Here is a 23205-nt window from a genome sequence, read left to right on the forward strand (position 1 = left end):
TATCCTTCCTGGAGTTCTCTGGTGGCTCAGTGGGTTGAGAATCCATCATTGGAGTGCCCATCGTGGCGCAGTGGAAACAAATCCGACTAGGAACCATGAGGTTGCAGGTTCGCTCCCTGGCCTCACTCAGTGGGTTGAGGATCCGGCGTTGCCGGGAGCTGTGGTGTAGGTCACAGACGAGCCTCAGATCTGGCATTGCTATGTCTGTGGTGTAGGCTGGCGGCTACAGCTCAGATTCGAGATTCAACCCCTAGCCTGAGAAGTTCCATATGCCACAGGAATGGCCCTAAAAAGCAAAAAAGAGAAAAAAAAGAATCCATCATCATCAGTGCTGTGGCTCTGGCTACAGCTATGGTGCAGGTTCAGTCCCTGGCCCTGGAATTTCCACATGCCATGGATACAGCCAAAAATATAATAATAATAATATAAAATTCTCCTTCCTTAAGTGCAGGACAACTGTACTTTCGATGTCCTGGTTTTTTATAATATCTGCAAATATTTAAAGGCAATTAGGAAAAGACGAGTGAATTTCGAGTTGCTTTTAGAGTTATGCTTTTGTTTTTCTAAAGAGTCAAATTGTAAATTAAGAATTTTTATTTTAATTCTTTATCTCATCTGCATTCCTGCAATCTATCATCAAAAAATTGGGCAGACTTTTCCATTACAATATTCAGAGGTTGGTTGATACGCTCACTCAACCACACTGTTTAGAATTTGCCTTTTTATACCAGGGAGAAATTTTCCAAATGGAAATCAAAAGATTTCTATGTTCTGGAGTTCCCATCATGGCTCAGCAGTTAACGAACCCGACTAGCATCCACGAGGATGCAGGTTCCATCCCTGATCTCGCTCAGTGGGTTAAGGATCCGGCGTTGCTGTGAGATGTGGTGTAGGTCACAGACATGGCTCAGATCCTGCGTTGCTGTGGCTCTGGCACAGGCTGGCAGCTGTAGCTCCGAATCAACCCCTAGCCAAGGAACCTCCATATGCTGCAGATGTGGCCCTAAAAAGACAAAGACAACAACAACAAAAAGATTTCTATGTTCTGCAGTCCATTCTCTGGGAGGTCTAGGCTATACCTGCAAAGGATGTTGCATAGGAAGGCCTGAAGCTGGTGAAGCCTGACTGTAGAACCCAGCAAAACGAGACACTGTCCATCCCAGATGCTTCTGCTAAATTTATTTCCTGGCTTTTAGTATTTATATGAGTTACTTGTAAACTTTGGGCCTGGAGATTATGCTAGAGTGCTCTCTGTAAATCTTCTTGAAAAAATGGAAGTTAAAACAAGCAGCTGAGTGTTTAAGGGATTGGGGGCAGGGAGGTGGAGAGTTAAGGGAATTAGCTGAGGAGATGAAGCCAGATTTTTCTTTCTTTTCAGCTGCATCTCAGCATGTGGAAGTTCCCAGGCCAGAGACTGAATCCGAGCCACAGCTCCAACCTATGCCACAGCTGCAGCAACACTGGATCCTTAACTTGCAGTGCCAGGCCAGAAATCAAACCAGCACCTCCACAGAGACAGGCCAGATCATTCACCCACTGTACCACAGCAGGAATTCCAGGGCCAGATTTTTCAGAAGGGGAATTTATGTTGAATGGAAACTTCTTTTTTTTGTAAGTTTAATTTCATCTAGTTATGGGAGTCCCTAAGCTAGGAGTTGTATTTCTTTGTATCCACTTTTAAATTTGCTCTTTTATTTACATAGATACAAAAAAGACAATTGACTAAGATGAGGGCTCTCCAAGATTTTCTTTTTTTTTTTTTTTTGTCTTTTGTCTTTTGTTGTTGCTATGTCTTGGGCCGCTCCCGCGGCATATGGAGGTTCCCAGGCTAGGGGTTGAATCGGAGCTGTAGCCACCTGCCTACGCCAGAGCCACAGCAACTCAGGATCTGAGCTGCATCTGCAACCTACACCACAGCTCACGGCAACGCCGGATCCTTAACCCACTGAGCAAGGGCAGGGACCGAACCCGCAACCTCATGGTTCCTAGTCGGATTCGTTAACCACTGCGCCACAACGGGAACTCCGATTTTTTTTTTTTTTTTAAAATATAGAAGCATTTCCACTTTAAAAGATTCATCAAAAGAAAAAAAATTTTTTTTAAAAAGAAGATTCATCATCTGGCCATTGATGAGTAGGATCTACTCATCTCAACAGTGACTCAGACCATTCTCTTTATGGCTTAAACAAGAAAGCAAGGGAGGTTCCACAAAAGACTGCCAGAGAGCAGCCCTCACAAGATCCAGAAGGTTCAATCCCAGAGAGCCTAAGAGAGCAAGGGCCTTTTTTTGTGTGTTTGTTTTTGGGTTTTTTTGGAACAGGTGGTAAAAACTGCACCTCTGGTCTCTGAGGGAAGTGTGAGACACTTCCAGTGACAAGCCCACTAATCTGTGACACCAGGCAAGCACTACTGGAATGGACATTTCCAGCACTAACCAAACAATGAAGGTTAAGATTAACAAAGGCCCCTTATGGACTGGAACCCTTTATGACAACGTCCCCTGAATGCTAGCATGGCTGCTTGTGACTTCACATTTTAGAAACCCAGTCTATTCAACCGGCCACCAAGGGGCACCACTGTGAGGGCATCTTTTGAATGGCAAAGACCAGACAGAATATTCTCGCTGGTCACAAAGTCAAATTCTCAGAGTATAGAACAAGACAAAAGGGAAAACCTTGGCACTCCTGCTATGACACAGTGGAAATGAACCCAACTAGTATCCATGAGGATGTGGGTTCGATCCCTGGTTTCCCTCAGTGGGTCAGGGATCTGGAGTTTCCATGAGCTGTGGTGTAGGTCACAGATGCAGCTCGGATCCCACATTGCTGTGGCTGTGGTGTAGGCTGGCAGCTACAGCTCTGATTCAACCCCTAGCCTAGGAACCTCCATATGCTGCAAGTGCGGCCCTAAAAAGCAAAAAAAAAAGAAAGACCTCAACTGGTTTTTACATAAGGGACTTGCAGCGTGGTTCATTTAAACAGACACCAGTCTGGTGAGAACCATGATCTCACCAGTCTGTGAGGCCAGCTTAAACAGTAGGCTTGTAGGGTCTATGTCTGCATTCTACCCTAAGGCTTGTCCTCCTATGACACACAACACAACAGAGACTAAAATAGTGACCATCTCTGAGTGGAAAAGGATCAGTTACACCAAAAGTACTCACTTACCAAATCTTTACCAGAGTTGCTATACCCAAGGTACTACTTCCACAAATATTTTCTCCTGCAAATCTAAATTTAGAAAAGGAAGATACACGCACCCATATGTTCATAGCAGCCACTGTTTACAACAGCCAAGATATGTGAAAAACCTAAATGTTCATCAACGGATGAATGGATTGAGAAGATGTGGTACATACACGCACATTGAAATACTACTCAGCCATTAAAAGGAATCACATAATGCTATTTGCAGTGACATGGATGCAACTAGAGAGTTTCATATTAAGTCAGAAAGAGAACAACAAATATTATATGATATCACTTATATGTGGAATCTAAAATATGCCACAAATGAACCTATCTGCAAACAGAAGCGGTGAACAGACTTGTGGTTGCGGGGGTGGGGAGGGAGTGGGATGGACTGAAAGTTTGGGGTTTGTAGATGCAAACTATTGCATTTAGAATGGATAAGCAATGAAGTCCTACTGTATAGCCAGCCTCTTGGGATAGAACATGATGGAAGAGAGTATGAAGAAAAGAATGAAAAAAAAAATATATATATATATATATATGACTGGGTCACTTTCCTATACAGCAGAAATTGGCCCAACATTGTAAATCAACTACACTTTAATGAAATAAATAAATAAATTTAGAAAAGGAAAAAAAGGACTCTTATGACTTTACTTCCATTAGACTCCATAGCCAGAGATCCTAAAGGATGGATGTGGTAAGAATTCTCACCTTCTGCCAAGTTTTTTGTCAGAGGTTCTAGGATCTCTTCATCTGCAACAGTCCCAGGAGCAAGGAGTGCCCAGCCCAATACACCACAACTGTCAAGGATGGGAAATCTCCCCCAACCCCTCTTGGTTCTTTTGGCCATTCTAATCATTTCAATTGACACAAGGCAGACGAACAAGAGGAAAAAAGTCAATTTTGTACGTGCAGAGGTCTCGTAGCTACGGGACACCAGACGTGACCAAAGCAGGCTGTGTGTATATCTTTGAGACAAAGAAACAGTAAATCTGTAAAGAAGACAAAGAAACTTAGGTTTATGAACTAAGTAGTGAAGAAACTAAGCAGTTTGTTTACAAGCCTTCTTGGCCCTGGATTCCCATCTCTGGTGACAAGGATGTCTCTCTACCTCCTGGTTCAGGGAGGGTACTTTTCATGTGGGAGATTTATTTCCTGCTTTCAAGGGGACAGGGGAGGGTCTGAGTGTCCTTGCACAGGCTTTTTCTCAAGTAACTTTCTTCTAAATATTCAATATGCCTGAGGGGTGGTGACCTGCCCTGAGCCCCGTCCCCTAAACACAGAGCCCATAGGTTTAGAGTGCAGGTGAAGCCCGCCCAAGTGCTGCCCTATGCAGAAAACCCAAGAAGCAGAACTGTCAAAGGGAGAAAAAGGGAGAGGGAGAGTTTAAACTTGGAAACCAGTACCCACATTTTCTACCGCCAGATTTTCCTGCATTTCCCCAGGCCTGTTCGGCATTTCCTGAGTGTGTGAAGCCTGGTTGCTTTCATTAGCCCATTGAGCCGACACTTCCTGAGGGCCCCCTCGACACAGTGCACTTGTCCTGGAGTCGGCTCACCCCTTCTCTGGGCTCTACCAAGATCTGTCTTTGCCAGCATCATTTCTCAGCTTCCTGGGCGAAGCTACTCCCCACACCCCTTCCCCAGTCCTCCCACTCCTTAGCCCAGGGTAGGGACTGTTCCTCCTGCTGAGCTCAGAGGCCACAAGGACGGCCTGAGGCAGGTACTGGGGCCTCTTGTCCTGTTCCCTGCTAACGCCTTTCCAGCTCTGGCCAACACCTGGGCTGGGGGGAACAGGGAGGAAAGGTGTGCAACTACAGGCTCAGGCTGACAAAGGGGAAGAAGTCTGAGATTTTTATGAGCATCAAGAATCCAGCATATGTGGAGTTCCACATATGCTCAGTGGTTAATGAACCTGGCTAATATCCATGAAGATGTGGGTTTGATTCCCAGCTTCGTTCAGTATGTTAAGGATCCGGCGTTGCCGTGAGCTGTGGTGTAGGTCACAGATGTGGCTGGGATCCCGGAGTTGCTACGGCTGTGGTGTAGGCCAGCAGCCGAAGCTCCAATTTGACCCCTAGCCTGGGAACCTCCATATGCCCGGGTGAGGCCCTAAAAAAGAAAGAAAAAAAAAGAATCCAGCATACGTAAAAAGGCAGCTTACATTGTCTAGCTTAACCCAAACCACTGCCTAAGCGTGGAGGCTGTTGTATACAGTGAGACTGGGATGGTTTGCGTGAAAAGAACACTGGGTTTAAATTCAGAGATTTGCATCCAAACTCTTCCCTTTCTGTCTGCGTGACTTTGGGCAAAGCTGCTTCAACAGTTTAGACCTCAGCCCCCCCACCCCATCCCCCGCCTGTTAAAAAAGGGAGTTATTAGTCCCATTTCAGGGTTACGTGAGGATTAAATGGGATAACCTATGGTTTAAAACCTGCTTTGTAGGCATTAAAGCATTACACAAATATTTATGCCTGGGAGGGAAGAGAAGAGGAGGCTAGTCTGTTTAGTGCAGTGTTTTTCAAAAAGCAGGTTGTGAGTCATCAGCGGGTCATGAAAAAAATTTTGTGGGTCCTGATCAACATTCAAAAAATCTAATAGAACCCAAAATATCAACGCTTATCCCAAGTAATACGCATCGGTATTGTTTCTTTTATTTAAGTTGCATGTGGGTCTGTACTAGCACGTGTTGTGAGGTAAAATCTGTGTCTTTTACAAAACAACACACATGCTAGCACTTTATTTCTGGTAAACAATGGAACTAGAAAGAAAGGGAGCTGTTTGTGCTTTGTTGTATTTTTTTAACTGCAGCATTTCCACACTCCAAGAGTGGGAGAAGAATTCCTCTTGGCAAAGAATCTTATCTTTTGTTTGGGCAACACTTTAATGGGCCCCTTGGTCCTGCAAAGGTAGGGCCCTCAGACCAGGTTCAAGTGAACTGTGGCTAAACTGCTCTCCAAAGTAAAGTCAGTATTCAAGTGTTTCTTTTTCCTTGGAGGGCCTAGAAACTGCAATTGGAGAACTGGGGTTTGGGCTGGGCCTGAGATAAACCCTGAACAAAGGCCTCAACATAGTATGACCAGAGGATCTGGGGGCCCTGAACTGAGTACTAAGTGGAGCGCTTCTCACCTGCGTTGCTAAGCCAGCTCTCAGCAGGGTTGATTAAGCATCCTAACCTGCTTCTCTGCAGACAGCCCTGCCTCCAGAGTGATGGGCAAGTCCCTGTTTGGGAGCAAAGTGCCTCAGAGGGACTGGACGATGCATAGAACCTGTGAGCTAGGAGGACCTGGAGCAGTGTGGAGTGAGAGAAGATGGGCCCTGAGTGTAGATGGACCTCGAGAATCCTTAGCGACATTTGGGAGGGGACTGGAATTCCTCCGGCCTCAGAGCATGAACTATTTTAAGTAAAAGGTAATTCTGGAAGGCTGGAAAATGTGGGGACACCAACTATGTTAAGGGCTGATGAGACTCAAACACTGTTGAAAATTAGAAGGATACTGACCTTTAGCTTCAAACAAGACTTGGCTGGCCTGTGATCATTTGCTATGACCATTTACGGCACAATCTCCTACCACAGGCTCATGACCCCAGTAGGTAGAATAATAATATCACAAAGATATCTGCATCCTATCCCAGAACCTGTGACTCTATTAGCATATGCAACAATGGGAGGGTAGGGGTAGATTACAGCTGCAGGTGAAATTAAGGTTGCTAATCAGCTGAATTTAAAATGGGGGAGAGGATCCCGGAATATCTAGGTGGGCCCAATGCAACCACAAGAGTCCTTAAAGTTGGACGAGGGAGGCAGAGGAGCAAGTCTCAAAGCAACATGACTTAAAAAAATCCAACCAGCTATTGCTGGCTTTGAAGACCTGGGTCAAGGAACTTGCGTAGCCTTTAGAAACTGCAAAAAGCAAGAAAACTTATCCTTTTCTGGAGTTTCTGGAAAGGAATGCAGCCCCACTGACACCTTGATCTTAGTCCAGTGAGGTTCTGAACTTCAGAACTATTTGTTAATCATTTATTTTGTCTCTTTGGTTTTGTCTTTTTCAGAACAGTCGTGGTTCACCGCAAAGCTGTCAGGAAGGTACAAGAAGTTCCCATATACCCTCTGCCCTCACACAGGAATATCTCCCCCATCAACGACATCCTCCAGCAGAGCAGTACATTTGCTTTTTGTTTTGTTTTGTTTTGTTTTGTTTTGTTTTGTTTTTTTTTGCTTTTTAGGGCTGCACCTGCATCATATGGAAGTTCCTAGGCTAGGTGTCAAATCGGACCTTTGGCTGCTGGCCTACACCACAGCCACAGCAACGCCGGACCCGAGCCCCATCTGCAACCTATACCACAGCTCATGGCAATGCCTGATCCTTAACCCACTGAGCAAGGCCAGGGATCAAACCTATGTTCTCATGGATACTAGTCGGGATGGTAACGTGTTGAGCCACAATGGCAACCCAATGCAGTGCATTTGTTACAGCTGATGAACCTACCCTGACACAGCATCATCACCCTAAGCCTGTTGTAGTTTACATTAGGGTTCACTCCTGGTGTTGTACATTCTGTGGGTATTGACAAATGCATAAGGACAGGTATCCATCATTACAATATCATACAGAGTATTTTCACTGCCCTAAAAACGTCTGCCTATTCACCCCACTGACCAACCCTCTGGGAACCACTTTATCTTTTCACTGTCCCCATAATTTTGCAATTTCCTTTTCCATAACATGATAGTGTTGGAATTATATGTAGCTTTTCTGATTTGCTTCTTTCACTTAGTAATATACATTTAAGGTCCTTCCCTTGCTTCTTATGGCTTGAAAGCTCATTTCCTTTTAGTGCCCAATAATAGTCCATTGTCAGAGTTCCCATCATGGCACAGTGGTTAGGGAATCTGACTAGAAACCATGAGGTTGCGGGTTCGGTCCCTGCCCTTGCTCAGTGGGTTAACGATCGGACGTTGCTGCGAGCTGTGGTGTGGGTTGCAGACACGGCTCAGATCCCAAGTTGTTGTGGCTCTGGCATAGGCCAGTGGCTACAGCTCTGATTCGACCCCTAGCCTGGGAACCTCCATATGCCGTGGGAGCGGCCCTAGAAAAGGCAAAAAAGACAAAAAAAAAAAAAAAAAAAAATAGTCCATTGTCTGGATGTATCACATTTTATTTATCTGTTCATCTACTGAGGACATCTTGGTTGCTTCCAAGATTAGGCAGTTATGAATAAAGCTGCTATAAACATCTGTGTGCAGATGTTTGTGTGGGCCTAAGTTTTCACCTCCTTTGGGTGAATACCAAGGAGTGTAACAGCTGGATCATATGGTAAGGGCATATCTAGTTTTCTCAGAAGCTGCCAAACCATCTTCCAAAGTAGCTATACTATTTTGTATTCCTGCTAACAATGAGTAAGAGTTCCTGCTGCTTCATATCCTCACCTGCATTTGCTGTTGTCAGAGTTTCAGATTTTGGCCCTTCTAATAGGTGTGTGATGATATCTCATTGTTTATCTCATTGCTGTTTTAATTAATTCATGTTGTTTTAAGCCACTGAATTTGTGGCTTATAATTTGCTTTTATACGTTGTTATAAAAGCAACAGAAAACTAGTACCATGATATTATGCAAGGAGGCAACGAGCAACCAGGAGACAGGAGCCTGACCCAGTGCTGCCGCCAGCTCAGTATGTTTCTTGAATAGGTTGCCCTGCTTTTCTGGGCTTCAGACACCTCAAGACTAAACTAGGAGCAGTAACTCCTGCCCTAGCTACAGCAGGAAGGAGTGAGTCAACTGGGGTATGATGGCTGTAATAGCAATAACATGGGACACGGCCAGTGAAGAAAGTTGGGAAGGCCAAGGGGGTGGTTTTGTGGTTCCATCAGGTGCTTTTGGTAGGTTCAGCCTTTTGGGGAGGCCATCAGTCCAAGTCATGACTTAGCCCAGGATGACTCAGGACCTGCCTAGAGAAGCAAGCAGGGGCAGGAGCTGGCCCTGCTGGGGAGCCCAGGCAAGGCATGAGTCAGGTACGGCATGTACATGAATGAGTCGGGGCAAGGCTTCCACCCAGACTTCCTTTCTACAGCAGGATCCGCTCAAGGGCAAGGCATCTGGATTTAGTACAACTTGAATTCCTGGCAGACCATGATTACTCACTGAAAATACTGAATGCTCAGCAGGACTTACACCAGACATAGATTCACAGGAAGCATCATTTAATAGTAATGTCCAGGTCTTCTATGCTCACGGTCCCCAATCCTTCTGAGAAGCCTGCAACCGTATTCACCTTTGACAGATGTGTGAGCAAGTTCTAGAACTGGCATAAGGGCATGCGATCATTAAAAGGTACAGCCAGATGGCAACTCAGATCTGCTTGTCCACAAAGTATCCAGCTGGCAGAAAGCACCAATATCAATGAGTCCCAACTCTCATTTTATAAATAAATAAAGAAGATAAATTTCCAAGTTTGCTCAGCTAGTTAAGAGGGTTAGGACTCCATTGTTTGTTTGTTTTTTGTCTTTTGTCTTTTGTCTTTTTAGGGCCACACCCATAGCATATGGAAGTTCCCAGGCTTGGAGTCTAATCAGAGCTGTAGCTGCCGGCCTACACCAGAGCCACAGCAACACCAGATCCGAGCCACATCTGTGACCTACATCACAGCTCACAGCAACACTGGATCCTTAACCCACTGAGCGAGGCCAGGGATCGAACCCGAAACCTCATGGTTCCTAGTCAGATTTGTTAACCACTGCGCCACGATGGGAACTCCAGGACTCAGTTCTTGACTCCTGATCCATTATTCCTTCCATTAAGCTTTGGGGGTCATAGACGTCTTTGGGAAGCTGGTACAAACTGTGGCTCTGAACATCTACACACATGTATTTTGCCAGCAGTTCTGGGATGAGACTGTGAACCACCCCCCTCTATCTACGGACACCAAGTTAAGAGCCCCTGCATTATCCCCTCTCCCTCTCTTGAGTTCAGGGTGGGAGCTCTAGGGTGCCTGTATATTGACCAACCTTGTAAAAGAGAGGGTTTATTTTCCCTCTAAGTCATACACCACCATCCCCTTCTTTCACCAACCTTTCATTTTTTAATAACAGCTTCACTGAGATGTGATTCACAGACTATATAATAAGCTCTCCTGCTACTGCTGCCTCCTCCACTGCTTCTGGAAAATGAGGGTAATTCCACAACTCTTTGCATCATTGGATTGCTAAGAAAACCTATGAGGTCATTTGTACGTGGTAATCAGTGCTTTGCCAAATAGTCATTTCGGTCTTATTCCCTTCTGGGCATACCTATACTTCTTGGTGTCCTTCTCCCCCACCCCCACCTTTTTAGGGCCACACCCATGGCATATGAAAGTTCCGGGGCTGGGGTTGAGTTGGATCTATACCTGAGGCCTCCGCCACAGTCACTGCAATGCCAGATCCAAGCCGCATCCAAGACCTACACTGGATCCTTAACCCATTGAGGGAGGCCAGGGATCAAACCCACATCTTCATGGACTTTATGTCAGGTTCTTAACCCACTGAGCCACAATGGGAACTCCCTTCTTGGTATCCCTGTGGTCAGTTCCAGCCAATAATTTTCTTTGGCTAATTAATTTTTATTTTGTTTGGTTTGGTTTTTGTTTGGGCTGCTCCTGCACCATAGGAAAATCCCATAGGGATCTAACTGGTGCCATAGATGTAACCAAAGCAACAGCAGTGACAATGCCAGATCCTTAACCCACTGAGCAGGAGGGAACTCCTGGCTAATGAACTTTGAGCAGAAGTGATACATAGGGGGCCAAAGGTTTGATTTCTGAGTGAGACCTGTGACTGTGCCATGATCACTAGCAATGTTCTAAATAGTGGCTGTCCATCGCCCTGGTCTTACAGCAAAGAGGCAAAAGATGAGGGAACAGCGTATATACTGCATCTGCAGGAAACACAGACTGTGAGTGAAACGTGAACCTTGGTTGTTATTTATGGAGATTTTCTTTTCCTTTTTTTTTTTTTTTTTTTTTTTGCAGCATAACTCAGTCTATCCTGACTGATAAAATACATACATGTGCTATATTTTTTTTTTGGCCACACCCACAGCATATGGAAGTTCCTGGACCAGGGATCAAACCTGAGCCTCAACAGTGACCTGAGGAGTTCCCATCGTGGTGCGGTGGTTAACGAATCCAACTAGGAACCACGAGGTTGAGGGTTCGATCCCTGGCCTTGCTCAGTGGGTTAAGGATCTGGCATTGCCGTAAGCTGTAGCATAGGTCACAGACACGGCTTGGATCCCGAGTTGCTGTGGCTGTGGCGTAGGCCAGTGGCTATAGCTCCGATTAGACCCCTAGCCTGGGAACCTCCATATGTTGCGGGAGCAGCCCTAGAAAAGGCAAAAAAAAAAAAAAAAAAACAGCAACCTGAGCCACTGCAGTGGCAACACCAGATCCTTAACCCTCTGCACCACAAGGAATTCCACATAGATGGGCTTTAAAAGCTGCAGGACACTTACAAATATAAGGGATGTTTATTACTCCACCTGTCCTCTCACTGCAGCTTTTCCTGACATCACCAGTCTTCACATTAGGCAATGCATATTCTGTCTGAAGGGACATTTGCTCATCAATGTCCTTTGGGGAGGGCAGCTGTACTGACCAGTCACTAAAGAAAAATCCTTCCTCTTGAAGAACACTTGGGTGATTTCATTCTACAAATATAGTCCAAATTGGAGCTGTGGGTAGTCATGCTACTCATTTTATCTGGTCTCTTCCCTTTAAACTCAGCCAAGCCACTCTTAATGCTGTCAGCAGCCTGGCAGAAGTTACAACAGGTCATCCTAGAGACAATATTTGAGGTACTATACTAAAGAACCTAAACAACCAATCATAAGAAAGAGAATGATACAGAAGACTTAAGTTTTGGGGTCAGATGGACCTCTTGGGTTCAGATCTCAGTTTTGTCACTTATCAGAAGTATAATCTTGGACATATTACACAACCTGTCAAAGCCTTGATTTCTTATTCTACAAAGATGCCCTCCCCCAGCAGTGAGCCTTGTCTCACAGTATCTACACTCTTTCGTGGTTCCCTCCCACACTGAAATGAGACAACCATATAATGACCAACAGGATGCAGCAGAAGTGATGCTGGGTCATGAGAAGACTTGGTCTCTTGGAACACTAGCTGTGGGGATGCCGGTGGTCATGTAAGCCCAACTAGATATTAAGATGCAGGCAGAGACTGGATGGAGACAGAGATGCCCAGTCAGCCTCCAGCTGCTCCGACCTGTGAGTGAAGAAGCCACCTTAGGCATCCAGCCCCAGCCACCTTCTGATGGCAGCCACATGTGAGAGTCCAAGAGCCAACCAGCCCACTGAACCCAGCCAGCCAACACAAGTGTAAGCAGATGATTTTTTTCTTTTTAGGGCCACACCTATGGCATATGAAAGTTCCCAAGCTAGGTGCCAAATCAGAGCTGCAGCTGCCAGCCTACGGCACAGCCACAACAATGCCAGATCTAAGCCATGTCTGTGACCTACACCACAACTCAATACAGCAACACCAGATCCTTAACCCACTGAGCGAGGCCAGGGATCAAACCTGCATCCTCATGGATACTTGTCAGGTTCATTACCCATTGAGCCACAACAGGAACTCCAGCAAATGATTATAAACAGTGGTTTTAGCCCATAGAATTTGGGGGTGATTTTATCAGTAACCAGACATTATCTGAGAAATGGGAATAGGATTCCCCAACTTACAGTTATGTAAAAATAGAGAAAATGTGTATAAAGAGCAAAAGCACTATGTTAGGCGTTTTATAGTGGCTGTTTGTAATAAAAAACGGTATGTCTGTGTAAACACAACCAAATGGAGCAATTTTCATAATTGACAAACACTGACACAGAGAGGTCATGCTTGGAATACATACGAATGTGTCAGGAGAAGGAGCTAGGAACAGGTACGGCTGGGTAAAGACTGCAGTTGTTGAAGGTCACAGCAACAAAGAGGAGCCATGGGACAAGACACATTTGGAGACGGAGGTCTGGGGCTTATGCTCCCTGCACATCAATTATAAGAAGAGGAAACTAGGAGTTCCCATCGTGGCGCAGTGGTTAACGAATCTGACTAGGAACCATGAGGTTGTGGGTTCGGTCCCTGCCCTTGCTCAGTGGGTTAAGGATCCAGCATTGCTGTGAGCTGTGGTGCAGGTCAAAGATGCGGCTCGGATCCCACATTGCTGTGGCTCTGGCATAGGCTGGTGGCTAAGCTCCAATTAGACCCCTAGCCTGGGAACCTCTATATGCCACGGGTATGGCTCTAGAAAAGGCAAAAAAAAAAAAAAAAAAAAAAAGAAAAGAAAAGAAAAAAGAAGAGGAAACTAACATAAGATAACAAAATGCAGTATTTACTTTACTTCAGTCTCTGTAAAATATGGCCATTTAAGTTTAAAGTTGGTTGTTCTGGGAGTTCCCGTCGTGGCGCAGTGGTTAACGAATCTGACTAGGAACCATGAGCTTGCGGGTTCGGTCCCTGACCTTGCTCAGTGGGTTAACGATCCGGCGTTGTCATGAGCTGTGGTGTAGGTTGCAGACGCGGCTCGGAACCTGCGTTGCTGTGGCTCTGGCGTAGGCCGGTGGCTACAGCTCCGATTCGACCCCTAGCCTGGGAACCTCCATATGCCGCAAGAGCGGCCCAAGAAATAGCAAAAAGACAAAAAAAATAAAAATAAAAATAAAAAAAAATAAAGTTGGTTGTTCTAAGTGAACCTTCTGCTGCTGTGTAACTGAAAAACAGAAATGAAAACTAAACCTATGATGGGTTCTAAAAGGCTCAACTTCAACAACCTCCAAAGAGCTGCTCCAGATAAAGCTCACACCTTCAAATGTCAAGGACACTGCTCGCTCAGGAGCCTCCCAATTAAAATTCAGATTTTTTTTTTCAGGGCTAAAAGTTGCACTTCACTATGCTCTGAGCTTGAGAAATGTCATGAGCACAAGCTGCTTGTCTTGGGCATTCGGCTGAGAGAAAAAGGAACGCTTTGTCCCATCACCATGATCCTACAATTTAAATGTAGACGAGAGAGGATGAGCAGATAGGAGGGGGGAGGGGCTGGCAGGAGGTACCCCAGCCAGTGAGCCAACCAGTGGGTGTGGGGAGCAGCAGGACAAGCCCCTTGACTCTCTCCCAGGTCCTTCCTCCTCCCGCCTCTTACTCCCTCCTGCAGCCTTCCTTGGAATTCATGCTCAGCCCTGTACCTTCTTTGCTAAAGCTCCTTGCAGGATGGAATTTAATGAGCAAGTTTGTCCTGAGGGGAAGTGATCACCATGGTATGAAATAAACTTTTTCAAGATCTAGGAGATCTTGGAGCAGAGAACAAAACCTCCAAGCAAAGGACTCATTTTTTATCTTGATTGAAAGGCCAGTGAGCAGACAGGAGAAGAATATTTTCAGCAAGTCACATCTCATCCCTGAAATGGTGGCTCCCACGCTACCCTCAAGAGCTGGTCTTATTCTCACTTGCTCTCTCTCTTCAGAGTTTGCCTCGTTACATTACTGTAATTGAGTTTGTTAATGAAATCATCCATTCCTCTTGGATTTTACCTCTTTTTTGTTTTGTGGGTTTTTTGTTTTTTTGGTTTTTTTTTGGCTTTTTTGAGGGGGGAGCACTGCTAGGTCTGCCTTATTGCAACAGTGTTTTTAAACCTCCCACCACCCTTGTGAATCCAAACCTAGAGGATAAACTCCTGTTCTCTTTGTCATTATTTATTTAGATTTAACTGTGCAAAGGCAGAGTAGGCTATTCCTCACCATTACTGTTTCCCTCTCTTTCCTCATCTTCCCCTCTGGTTCATTAGTTGCTTCAAAAGAGGCCCTTGGTTTGAATTCCTCAAATAGAGCATGTGGTGACACACTCTCTGTAGCCCATCACATCCACCCTGATAGACAAGGCTGTCAGGTGGACTGTAGGGTCCTTAGGTCAAGGTCCCCTTCTTTCATTAGATGTTATTCACAGTTTTCTAGTGCCCAGGGTCACAGATGAAAAGCCGGATGACAGTCTGATTCTCTTTTATAACTTATTTGTGCTTTCTGTCTGGAAGCTCACAGAAACATCTCTTTATCCTGAGAGTTGAGGAATTTCACAGGCTATTATTTTATTACTCAATGTATGCCTTTTTCCCTCAATCCCAGCCTGGAATTCCCTGAGACCTTTTACTTTTTCTTTCTTCTTCCTTTTTTTTTAAGGCTACACCTGAGGTATCCAGGGCCAAATAGGAGCTGCAGCTGCCAGCCTATACCACAGTCATGGCAACACCAGATCCGAGCTACATCTAAGCTGCAAAGCCAGATCCTTAACCCACTGAGGGAGGCCAGGGATCGAACCTGCATCCTCGCAGACACTATGTTGAGTTAAACTGCTGAACCACAAGGGGAACTACAACTGAGCCCTTGTAAATTGCAAGTCTTCCCTAAACTCAGAGGTGTCTTCTAGTATCAGTTATTTAATCCCTATACCTCCTCCAACACGTCCTTTTCACCATCTTGAATCTTTGTTTCTCACATTCAGTGTCCTGTCTCTGTCCCCCTGGTTATTTATCCTGGCAGAATAGCATGGCCATTACAAAGCAGAAAATGTGATCAAGAATAGCGCTTAACAGCACACGCGCAGAAGCTAGACTATCTGGGACTGAATACCAGCCTTGCCACAGCTGAGTGACCTTGGAATGGTTCCTTAACCCTTCTGGGCCTCAGTTTCTTCAGCTGTAATATGGGTCTAAGAACAAGAGTAGCCAACACCCTCTTTTTTTCACTTTGCCCATATACTCTTTGAATTAATCCACTGAGCTTTTAATTAGAAAGTCATGGTTTTAGTTCCAGATAGAATTAATGCCTCTTAAGTCTGAAATGCTCTGAAATAGACCATATCACTATTCCCAATTATTCTCCCATTTCTGCAAAATACTGGTGATTTACTACCATATGGACACCACGTTTAGAAGGTGACTTAGTCAATGAGATGTGAATAGAAGCCACCTAGGCCATTTCTCAAAACACATTTTAAGAGACTTCAGGGAGTTCCTACTGTGACACAGCGAAACAAATCCAGCTAGGAACAAATCCATGGGAACCTCCATATGCCACAGGCATGGTCCTAAAAACCAAAAAAAAAAAAAAAAAAAAAGCAAGAGAGAGACTTCATGTGGTCCTGTCATCTCTTTTTCCCTCCTTCAGAGCTGGAACATTCCAGATGGTAGATTTGCCTTTACCTTGAGTCCAGATGTAAAAGACATAGGGGAGGGCCAAAGACAACAGATGAAGGTGGAGTATTATGCTGAGAAGTAAACTTTTGTTTATGTGAGCCAGGGAGCTTCTGGGGTTGGTTGGTATCACAGCATCATCCAGCAAAAGCCTCCTAACAGTGAAGGTTATTTTTTTTGTTCAAATAGTTGCACTACCTGTATCCTCCAGCCACTTGTTCTGAGTCCTCTCCTTGTTTTCATCCTGCCTGGTTGCTGGGGCTCCTTGCATTTGTTTATGTGGCTCTAGGACCAGATTCCTCAGGTGGTAACAGACCAGTAATCTCCACCCCATAACCTGCTACTATATCCATTAGCAAGTGGTAATCCCCTGTTCAGGCAACAGGTTCAGACATCAGGAGGTGGATTTTCTCTCCTGTTCTTCCCTATGCAAAGGCCAGTGCTCTCCCAGCTTCACAGGTAAGGGGGGCAGCCCTCCTATTTAGCTTCCCTCGCAGTCAGGTGCCACCATCTCTCTTCCTCTGGATTCCAATCATTTGCCTATTAGACCATTTAATGTCAAATCTTTAATATTCTGTTTTCCACTCTTTATTCTGTGTTTCCTTTTGGATAATTTCTACTGACCTATATTCAAGTTCACTTTGTCTTATCCTCAGCTATGTCCAGTTTACTCTCAGAAGTACATCACTCTTTGGGATTCAGTTCATTTTTGTTGCCTTGTGACTGTCATTCTCGGATGGGTTCAAGAAAAGTGATGATTTGTAGACTCTGTCTTTTACTCACTGTTTGGATGGGAACTGCGTTCTTTATTCTCCTACAGTTTTCTACATCCTAAGTAGAAACAGAACTTTTTCTGTTAGAATCTATTTGCGGCCTGGAGGGGAGGTAAGAAAGCTGTTTTTGGCAGCAGACTCCCTGCAGGGGGAGAAAAGGGAAAGCAGGGGGTGGACAACTGCTTGTCTCCAGAGAGTGTGACTCTTCCTTCTGTCCTCCTTTTTTTTTTTTTTTTTTTTTTTGTCTTTTGTCTTCTTAGGGCCACACCCACGGCATATGGAGGTTCCCAGGCTAGAGGTCTAATCAGAGCTGTAGCTGCTGCAACAGCCACAGCAGCACGGGATCCAAGCCCTGTCTCCACCTACGCCACAGCTCACAGCAATGCCAGATCCTTAACCCACTGAGCAAGGCCAGGGATGGAACCCGAAACCTCATGGTTCCTAGTTGGATTCATTAACCACTGAGCCATGACGGGAACTCCTCTTCTGTCCTCCTTTTAATTTGCCTGTCATGTCCCAACTTATTTTCACAATGAGCAATCACTACTGGATAGAAAAACCACCAGACCACCAAATTGTGAAGCATTTCTTTTAAACGATTGTTTTAAATGACAGTGAAATGATTCCTGAGAGCTCCCTCTCTGGACTCACCAGAGAAAACAGCATATTCAGGGGCACCGAGGGATACTGGGCGGAAGGTACACACAACAAATGCACAGAGGTCTGCTGCTCCGGGACGCGGCTCCCACGGCCCCCGCCTTGCTCAGGTGGCAGGAAGGCCACCCTCTGGATATTTCCTTTCAGATCCATCACTTCCCTGCAGCTGGGGACGGCTGGGATGCAATCCCTCTTCCTCTGCTCCCATTCTGCCTTGGTGGGAAAGGGCCAGGTGCCAACCCAGGGGGCAGGTGGTGGTTGCATGCCTTCTGAGCACCACTCTGGGAACTGCCAAGATCTTAGTGAAAAAATAAACAGCACCGGAGTTCCCGTCATGGCTCAGCGGAAAAGAATCTGACTAGTATTCATGAGGACACAGGTTTGAACCCTGGCCTCACTCAGATGTTGCTGTGAGCTGTGGTGAGGGTCACAGGCGAGGCTGGGATCTGACATTGCTGTGGCTGTGGTGTAGGCCAGCAGCTACAGCTCCAATTCGACCCCAGCCTGGGAACCTCCATATGCCATGGGTGTGGCCTTAAAAAGACAAAAAAATAAAATAAACAGCATAGAGTAAGAACATGGTCCAAGGAGTCAGAAGTCTCACTCTGTCACTAAGTCTGTCACCTGAGCCACTCTAAGCCTCAGTTTCCTCATCTGTAAAATAAAGGTAACAAAGAATGCAAACATGTATGTGGAACTGGGTTGCCTGCTGTACAGCAGAAAATTGACAGAAGACTGTAAACCAGCTATAATGAAAAACAAATCATTATAAATAAAAAATAATGAAATAAAATAAAGGTATCAATCACAACCAGGTCACAGGACATTTTTTAGGACCAAGTAGGATGATGTTAAACAGAGCATTTTGTGAACTGTGAAGAAGCGCGGTCATTCATCTTAATGTATTAGGCCTGGGAGTGGAATGGGGTGGGGAAAATAGACCCCCAGGGCCACTTGAAAATCTCATAGTTTGGGGCAAAATTTGGAGATAATAACAGTATCTCTCTGCTCTCTTGTCTCTTAACCACCCTGCTCCCCACCCTCCTGCTGTGGAATCTGTGAGGGTGTGGTTGCAGGTGTAAGTGCAGATACCCCTGTAAACACAATACTCAGGGGGCCTCCTTCCTTCCTGCCACCTTCTACCCCGGCTGGGTCGGCCTGTGTGTTACAGGAAAGCCTGACTTACATAAGGTTAAGTGGAAAGAATTCAGTACCTGACAAGTGCTTCTCTGATGGCCCATCACTAATCCTTTAATGGAAAAGGAGGGCCCCCTTCATAACAATGGCCATGGCATCTTCTCTGTCCCTGCCATTGAGTTCAGTGAACATGCCACCTAGCTGATCTCTCTGGAAGAGGAGGAAGCTCCAGTTCCCGGGCCACAGAAACACATCTTCCTCTGCAGCTCCTCAACCAAAGTGGGACCCCCAGATGGACAGCCCAAGACCAGGAGGAAGTGTAGCCAGGTTATCCTATGGTGGGAGCTGTCTAGGGTAGGACTGGGCCCAGGGTGGAGTTGGCACTCCTGGCTGGTGGGTGTCAAAGCCTTCAGACAGAACATGGCCCTGCCCTCACCTTGATTTCTGACTTCTAGTCTCCAGAGCTATGAGACCACAGCTTTCTGTTGTTTTAAGCCACCCCATTTGCAGTTTTTTTCTTTATATTTATTTTTATTTATTTATTTTGTCTTTTTTTTAGAGTCGCACCCTCAGCATATGGAGGTTCCCAGGCTAGGAGTTGAATTGGAGCTGTGGCCACTGGCCTAACCACAGCCACAGCAACGCGGATCCAAGCCGTGTCTGCGACCTACACCACAGCTCACGGCAATACCGAATCCTTAACCCACTGAGCAAGGCCAGGGATCGAACCTGCAACCTCATGGTTCCTAGTCAGATTCACTTCCCCTGCTCCATGACGGGAACTCCCTGCAGTGTTTTTTTTAGAGCAGCCCTAGGGAGCAGGCACCTTGTTCCTTACCAAACAATGATAGGGGCTGGTGTGAGGAGACCAATGATTGGCAAGTCCCCAGCCTTTCCCACCCCCTGGAGGGTCGTAGCCCCACACTCCTTTTTCTCTCCTGGACACCATCCTCGGAGGAAAGGAGCCCTGCTCTGCCAGCCATTCTTGAGATAAAAATCAGGGGAAGGAAGGAAAACACCAGGGGTGGGAGAATCTGAGAATAGGAAGCATTTACAGTGGGAGCAGCAGGGAGACAAGGAGGCAGGTGGGAGAAGGCTTGAGAGTCGCCCCCACCCCTGGGGAGAAATCAAAAGTGCAGCTAAGGGCAGTGTGTTTGCTTAGCGTGATGGGAGAAATGAAATAGAGGACTTGAGTGTTTGGGGCTTTTTTTAAGGGCCTCACCTAAGGCATATGGAAGTTTCCAGGCTAGGGGTCAAATTGCAGCTACAGCTGCTGGCCTATAGCACAGCCACAGCAACGTGGGATCCGAGCTGCATCTGTGACCTACACCACAGCTCACGGCAACACCAGATCCTTAATCCACTGAGGGAGGCCAGGGATCGAACCTGCATCCTCAGGGATAGTAGTTAGATTCATTTCTACTGACCCACAACAGGAACTCCCCACTTATTTTTAAATGACTTTTGGTTTCATGGTCTCTTGGTCACCTGGGTGCTCCGGCACAGAACTAAGCCCCGTGGCAGAGGCTCCCAGAGCTCTGCAGCCCAACAGGGCTCCTCTCCTGCTCCAGCAGCCTCTGAGGAAGTGCTGACCTCAGTGATAAATCTGAGGCTGCTGAGCTAAAGACCAAGTTCAAAAATCTCAGATTGGCCAGCATCTAACTCAGAACTAGAAATGGTCAGGAGTCTCAGGGCAGCGCCTACAAGCTGGCAGCCAGCCCTACAACAGATTTGTACCCTCAGACAGCCTTGCCTCCTAGGATGATGGCAGCTTTGTTTTGAGAGATTGGACTAGCTCGTGTTTCTGACACTGAGGCCTGACCAGGCTAGGGTATAGAGGTGGAAGCCACAGAACAGGCTCTGGAGCCAGATTGCTGGCGTTTCCCCCTGTCTGCCTCTTTCTATCTGTACAAGCATGTTGTCAGAACAGCCTGGGCCTCTATTTCCTTATCTGAAAAATGGATGTGATAACAGTTCTCACTCCAGGGAGTAGTTGTGAAGATTAAGTGAGTTAATACAGCAGGTGATGTGCTGGGAACAACACTGGCAGAGAGTAGACACTCCATAAAAGTGAGCTCTCACAGTTGCTGAAAACATGATGCTCTCATCAGATCTGAGCAGATCTTAGCTACAAATAATATATTTCATCAAGAAGACGACACTGGTAGGTAGGTACCTGCAGTATAAGAATAAATTTCACTCTAGTTATATACTATACCTTAAAATATTAGCTAATTATAGCATTACATATGTATTTAAATATACAGCTATAGACAAATCTCTCCATGCAGGAGAACTCCAAATACTTTATGTAGATACACCATCCTGAAAAGGAACATAACTCCTTAGTCTTTTTTTTTCTTCTTCTTCTTCTTCTTTTTTGGCTACACTCACAGCATATGGAAGTTCCCAGACCAGGGATCAAATCTGAGCTGCAGCTACAACCTACGCCACTGCTACAGCAATGCCGGATCCTTAACCCACTGGCCCACAGCAAGAACTCCAACTCCTTAGCCTTTAAAGTGTGAGCTGCACATAGTGAATTCCTTCCAAAGAATATGGTATAGAAGGGGGTGGGGCTATTTCACAGTGGAAAAACCTGACTAGCGCTACCTCAACCAGAGGTCAATTCAAGGTCTACACCAATGGCAATATCACATTGGTATTTTTTGTTGGCTGCACCTGCGGCATGTGGAAATTCCCAGGCCAGGGAACCCTTACCAGAGCAGCAATCCAGGCTGCACTGACCATGCCAGATCCTTAACCCTCTGTGCCATAAGGGAATTCCAACAGAATGTACCCTTGACGTATGTGATGAGGTAACACTTTACCTCTGTTCTTCTTCCCCAGAACCCAAAATGCCAGCCTGCAAGGAGGAAAACCTCAGGCAAATCCCAATGGAGAGGAGCCTTCTGCAAAGTATCTGACCACTAATACCCTAGCTGCCACGGCAATCAAAAACAAAGAAAGTCTGAGAAACTGGCACAGCCAAAGGAAGCTTAAGGAGACATGACAACTAAGTGTAATGTGGTGTCCAGATGGGATCCTGGAAGAGAAAAAGGACATTTGGTAAAAATCAAAGGACTAAGAATAAAGCATGGCCTGTAGATAATAGCAGTGTATCAATATTGGCTTGTTAATTGGGACAGATGTCTCATACTAATGTTAAGATGTCAGCAAATAAGGAAACTGGGTATGGGTACTCTCTGTGCTGCACGCACAATAATTCTGTAACTCTAAAGCTGTTCTAAAACACGAAGTTTATTTAATAAAAATATTGAGGAGTTCCAGTTGTGGCTCAGCAGTAACGAACCCAACTAGTATCCATGAGGAGGCGGGTTCGATCCCTGGCCCACAGCATGGCTGTGAACTGTGGTGTAGGTTGAAGACACAGCTTGGATCCCACATTGCTGTGGCTGTGGTGCAGACCAGCAGCTGCAGCTCCAATTTGACCCCTAGACTGGGAACTTGCATATGCCTCAGATGTGGCCCTAAAAAGCAAACAAAAATTTTTTTTATTTTAAAAATAAAATTCAAAAATAAAAATAAAAATATTGAGAGCACAGGCTTTTGATAATTGACAGGGTATTCAAGAGTTTATACCATTCATTCGGAACCCATATTCCTACACAGTCTTTCTTACAGTTTTGTCATGTAACTACTTTTTTTGTGTGTCTTTTTGCCTTTTCTAGGGCTACTCCCATGGCATATGGAGGTTCCCAGGCTAGGAGTTTAATCGGAACTGTAGCCGCTGGCCTACGCCACAGCCACAGCAACGTGGGATCTGAGCCACGTCTGCGACCCACACCACAGCTCACGGCAACGCCGGATCCTTAACCCACTGAGCAAGGCCAGGGATCAAACCCACAACTTCATGGTTCCTGATCAGATTCATTAACCACTGCGCCACGACAGGAACTCTGTTTTGTTGTTTTGTTCTGTTTTTCATGTAACTATTTAATATGAGAAGAACAGGCATGGAATTGGCTATTTTGAGCTGACTGTGTTACTCTCAAACTGTGTGACCTTGTGCCGATTCCTAATCCTGAATTTTCCCTTCCACCTGTGTGACGTGTAGGAGGTATGCAGGACAACAATGATATTAATAAAATGGCTAGCACTTACTCAGTGCTTCTGATATGCCAGGCACTCTTCAAAATACTTCACCTGAAGTAACTCACTGAATCCTCACAGTGACCCTATTAGGAA

The 23205-nt window shown here is 45.6% G+C and overlaps 2 long non-coding RNA genes across 3 annotated transcripts in view; one reads left to right on the top strand and one right to left on the bottom strand.

The window, feature by feature from the left end:
- The window catches only part of LOC106508312, a 139812-nt gene that overhangs the window by 111795 nt on the left and 4812 nt on the right, over positions 1-23205 (bottom strand). The gene's annotated exons all lie outside the window — the stretch shown is intronic.
- Positions 16623-22282, top strand: LOC110260002. The gene is made up of 2 exons (XR_002342645.1): positions 16623-16888; positions 21847-22282. It is a non-coding gene; the product is annotated as an uncharacterized LOC110260002 (long non-coding RNA).

The sequence above is a fragment of the Sus scrofa genome, chromosome 3, assembly GCF_000003025.6.
Source record: "Sus scrofa isolate TJ Tabasco breed Duroc chromosome 3, Sscrofa11.1, whole genome shotgun sequence".
In the NCBI taxonomy this organism is placed as follows: Eukaryota; Metazoa; Chordata; class Mammalia; order Artiodactyla; family Suidae; genus Sus; species Sus scrofa.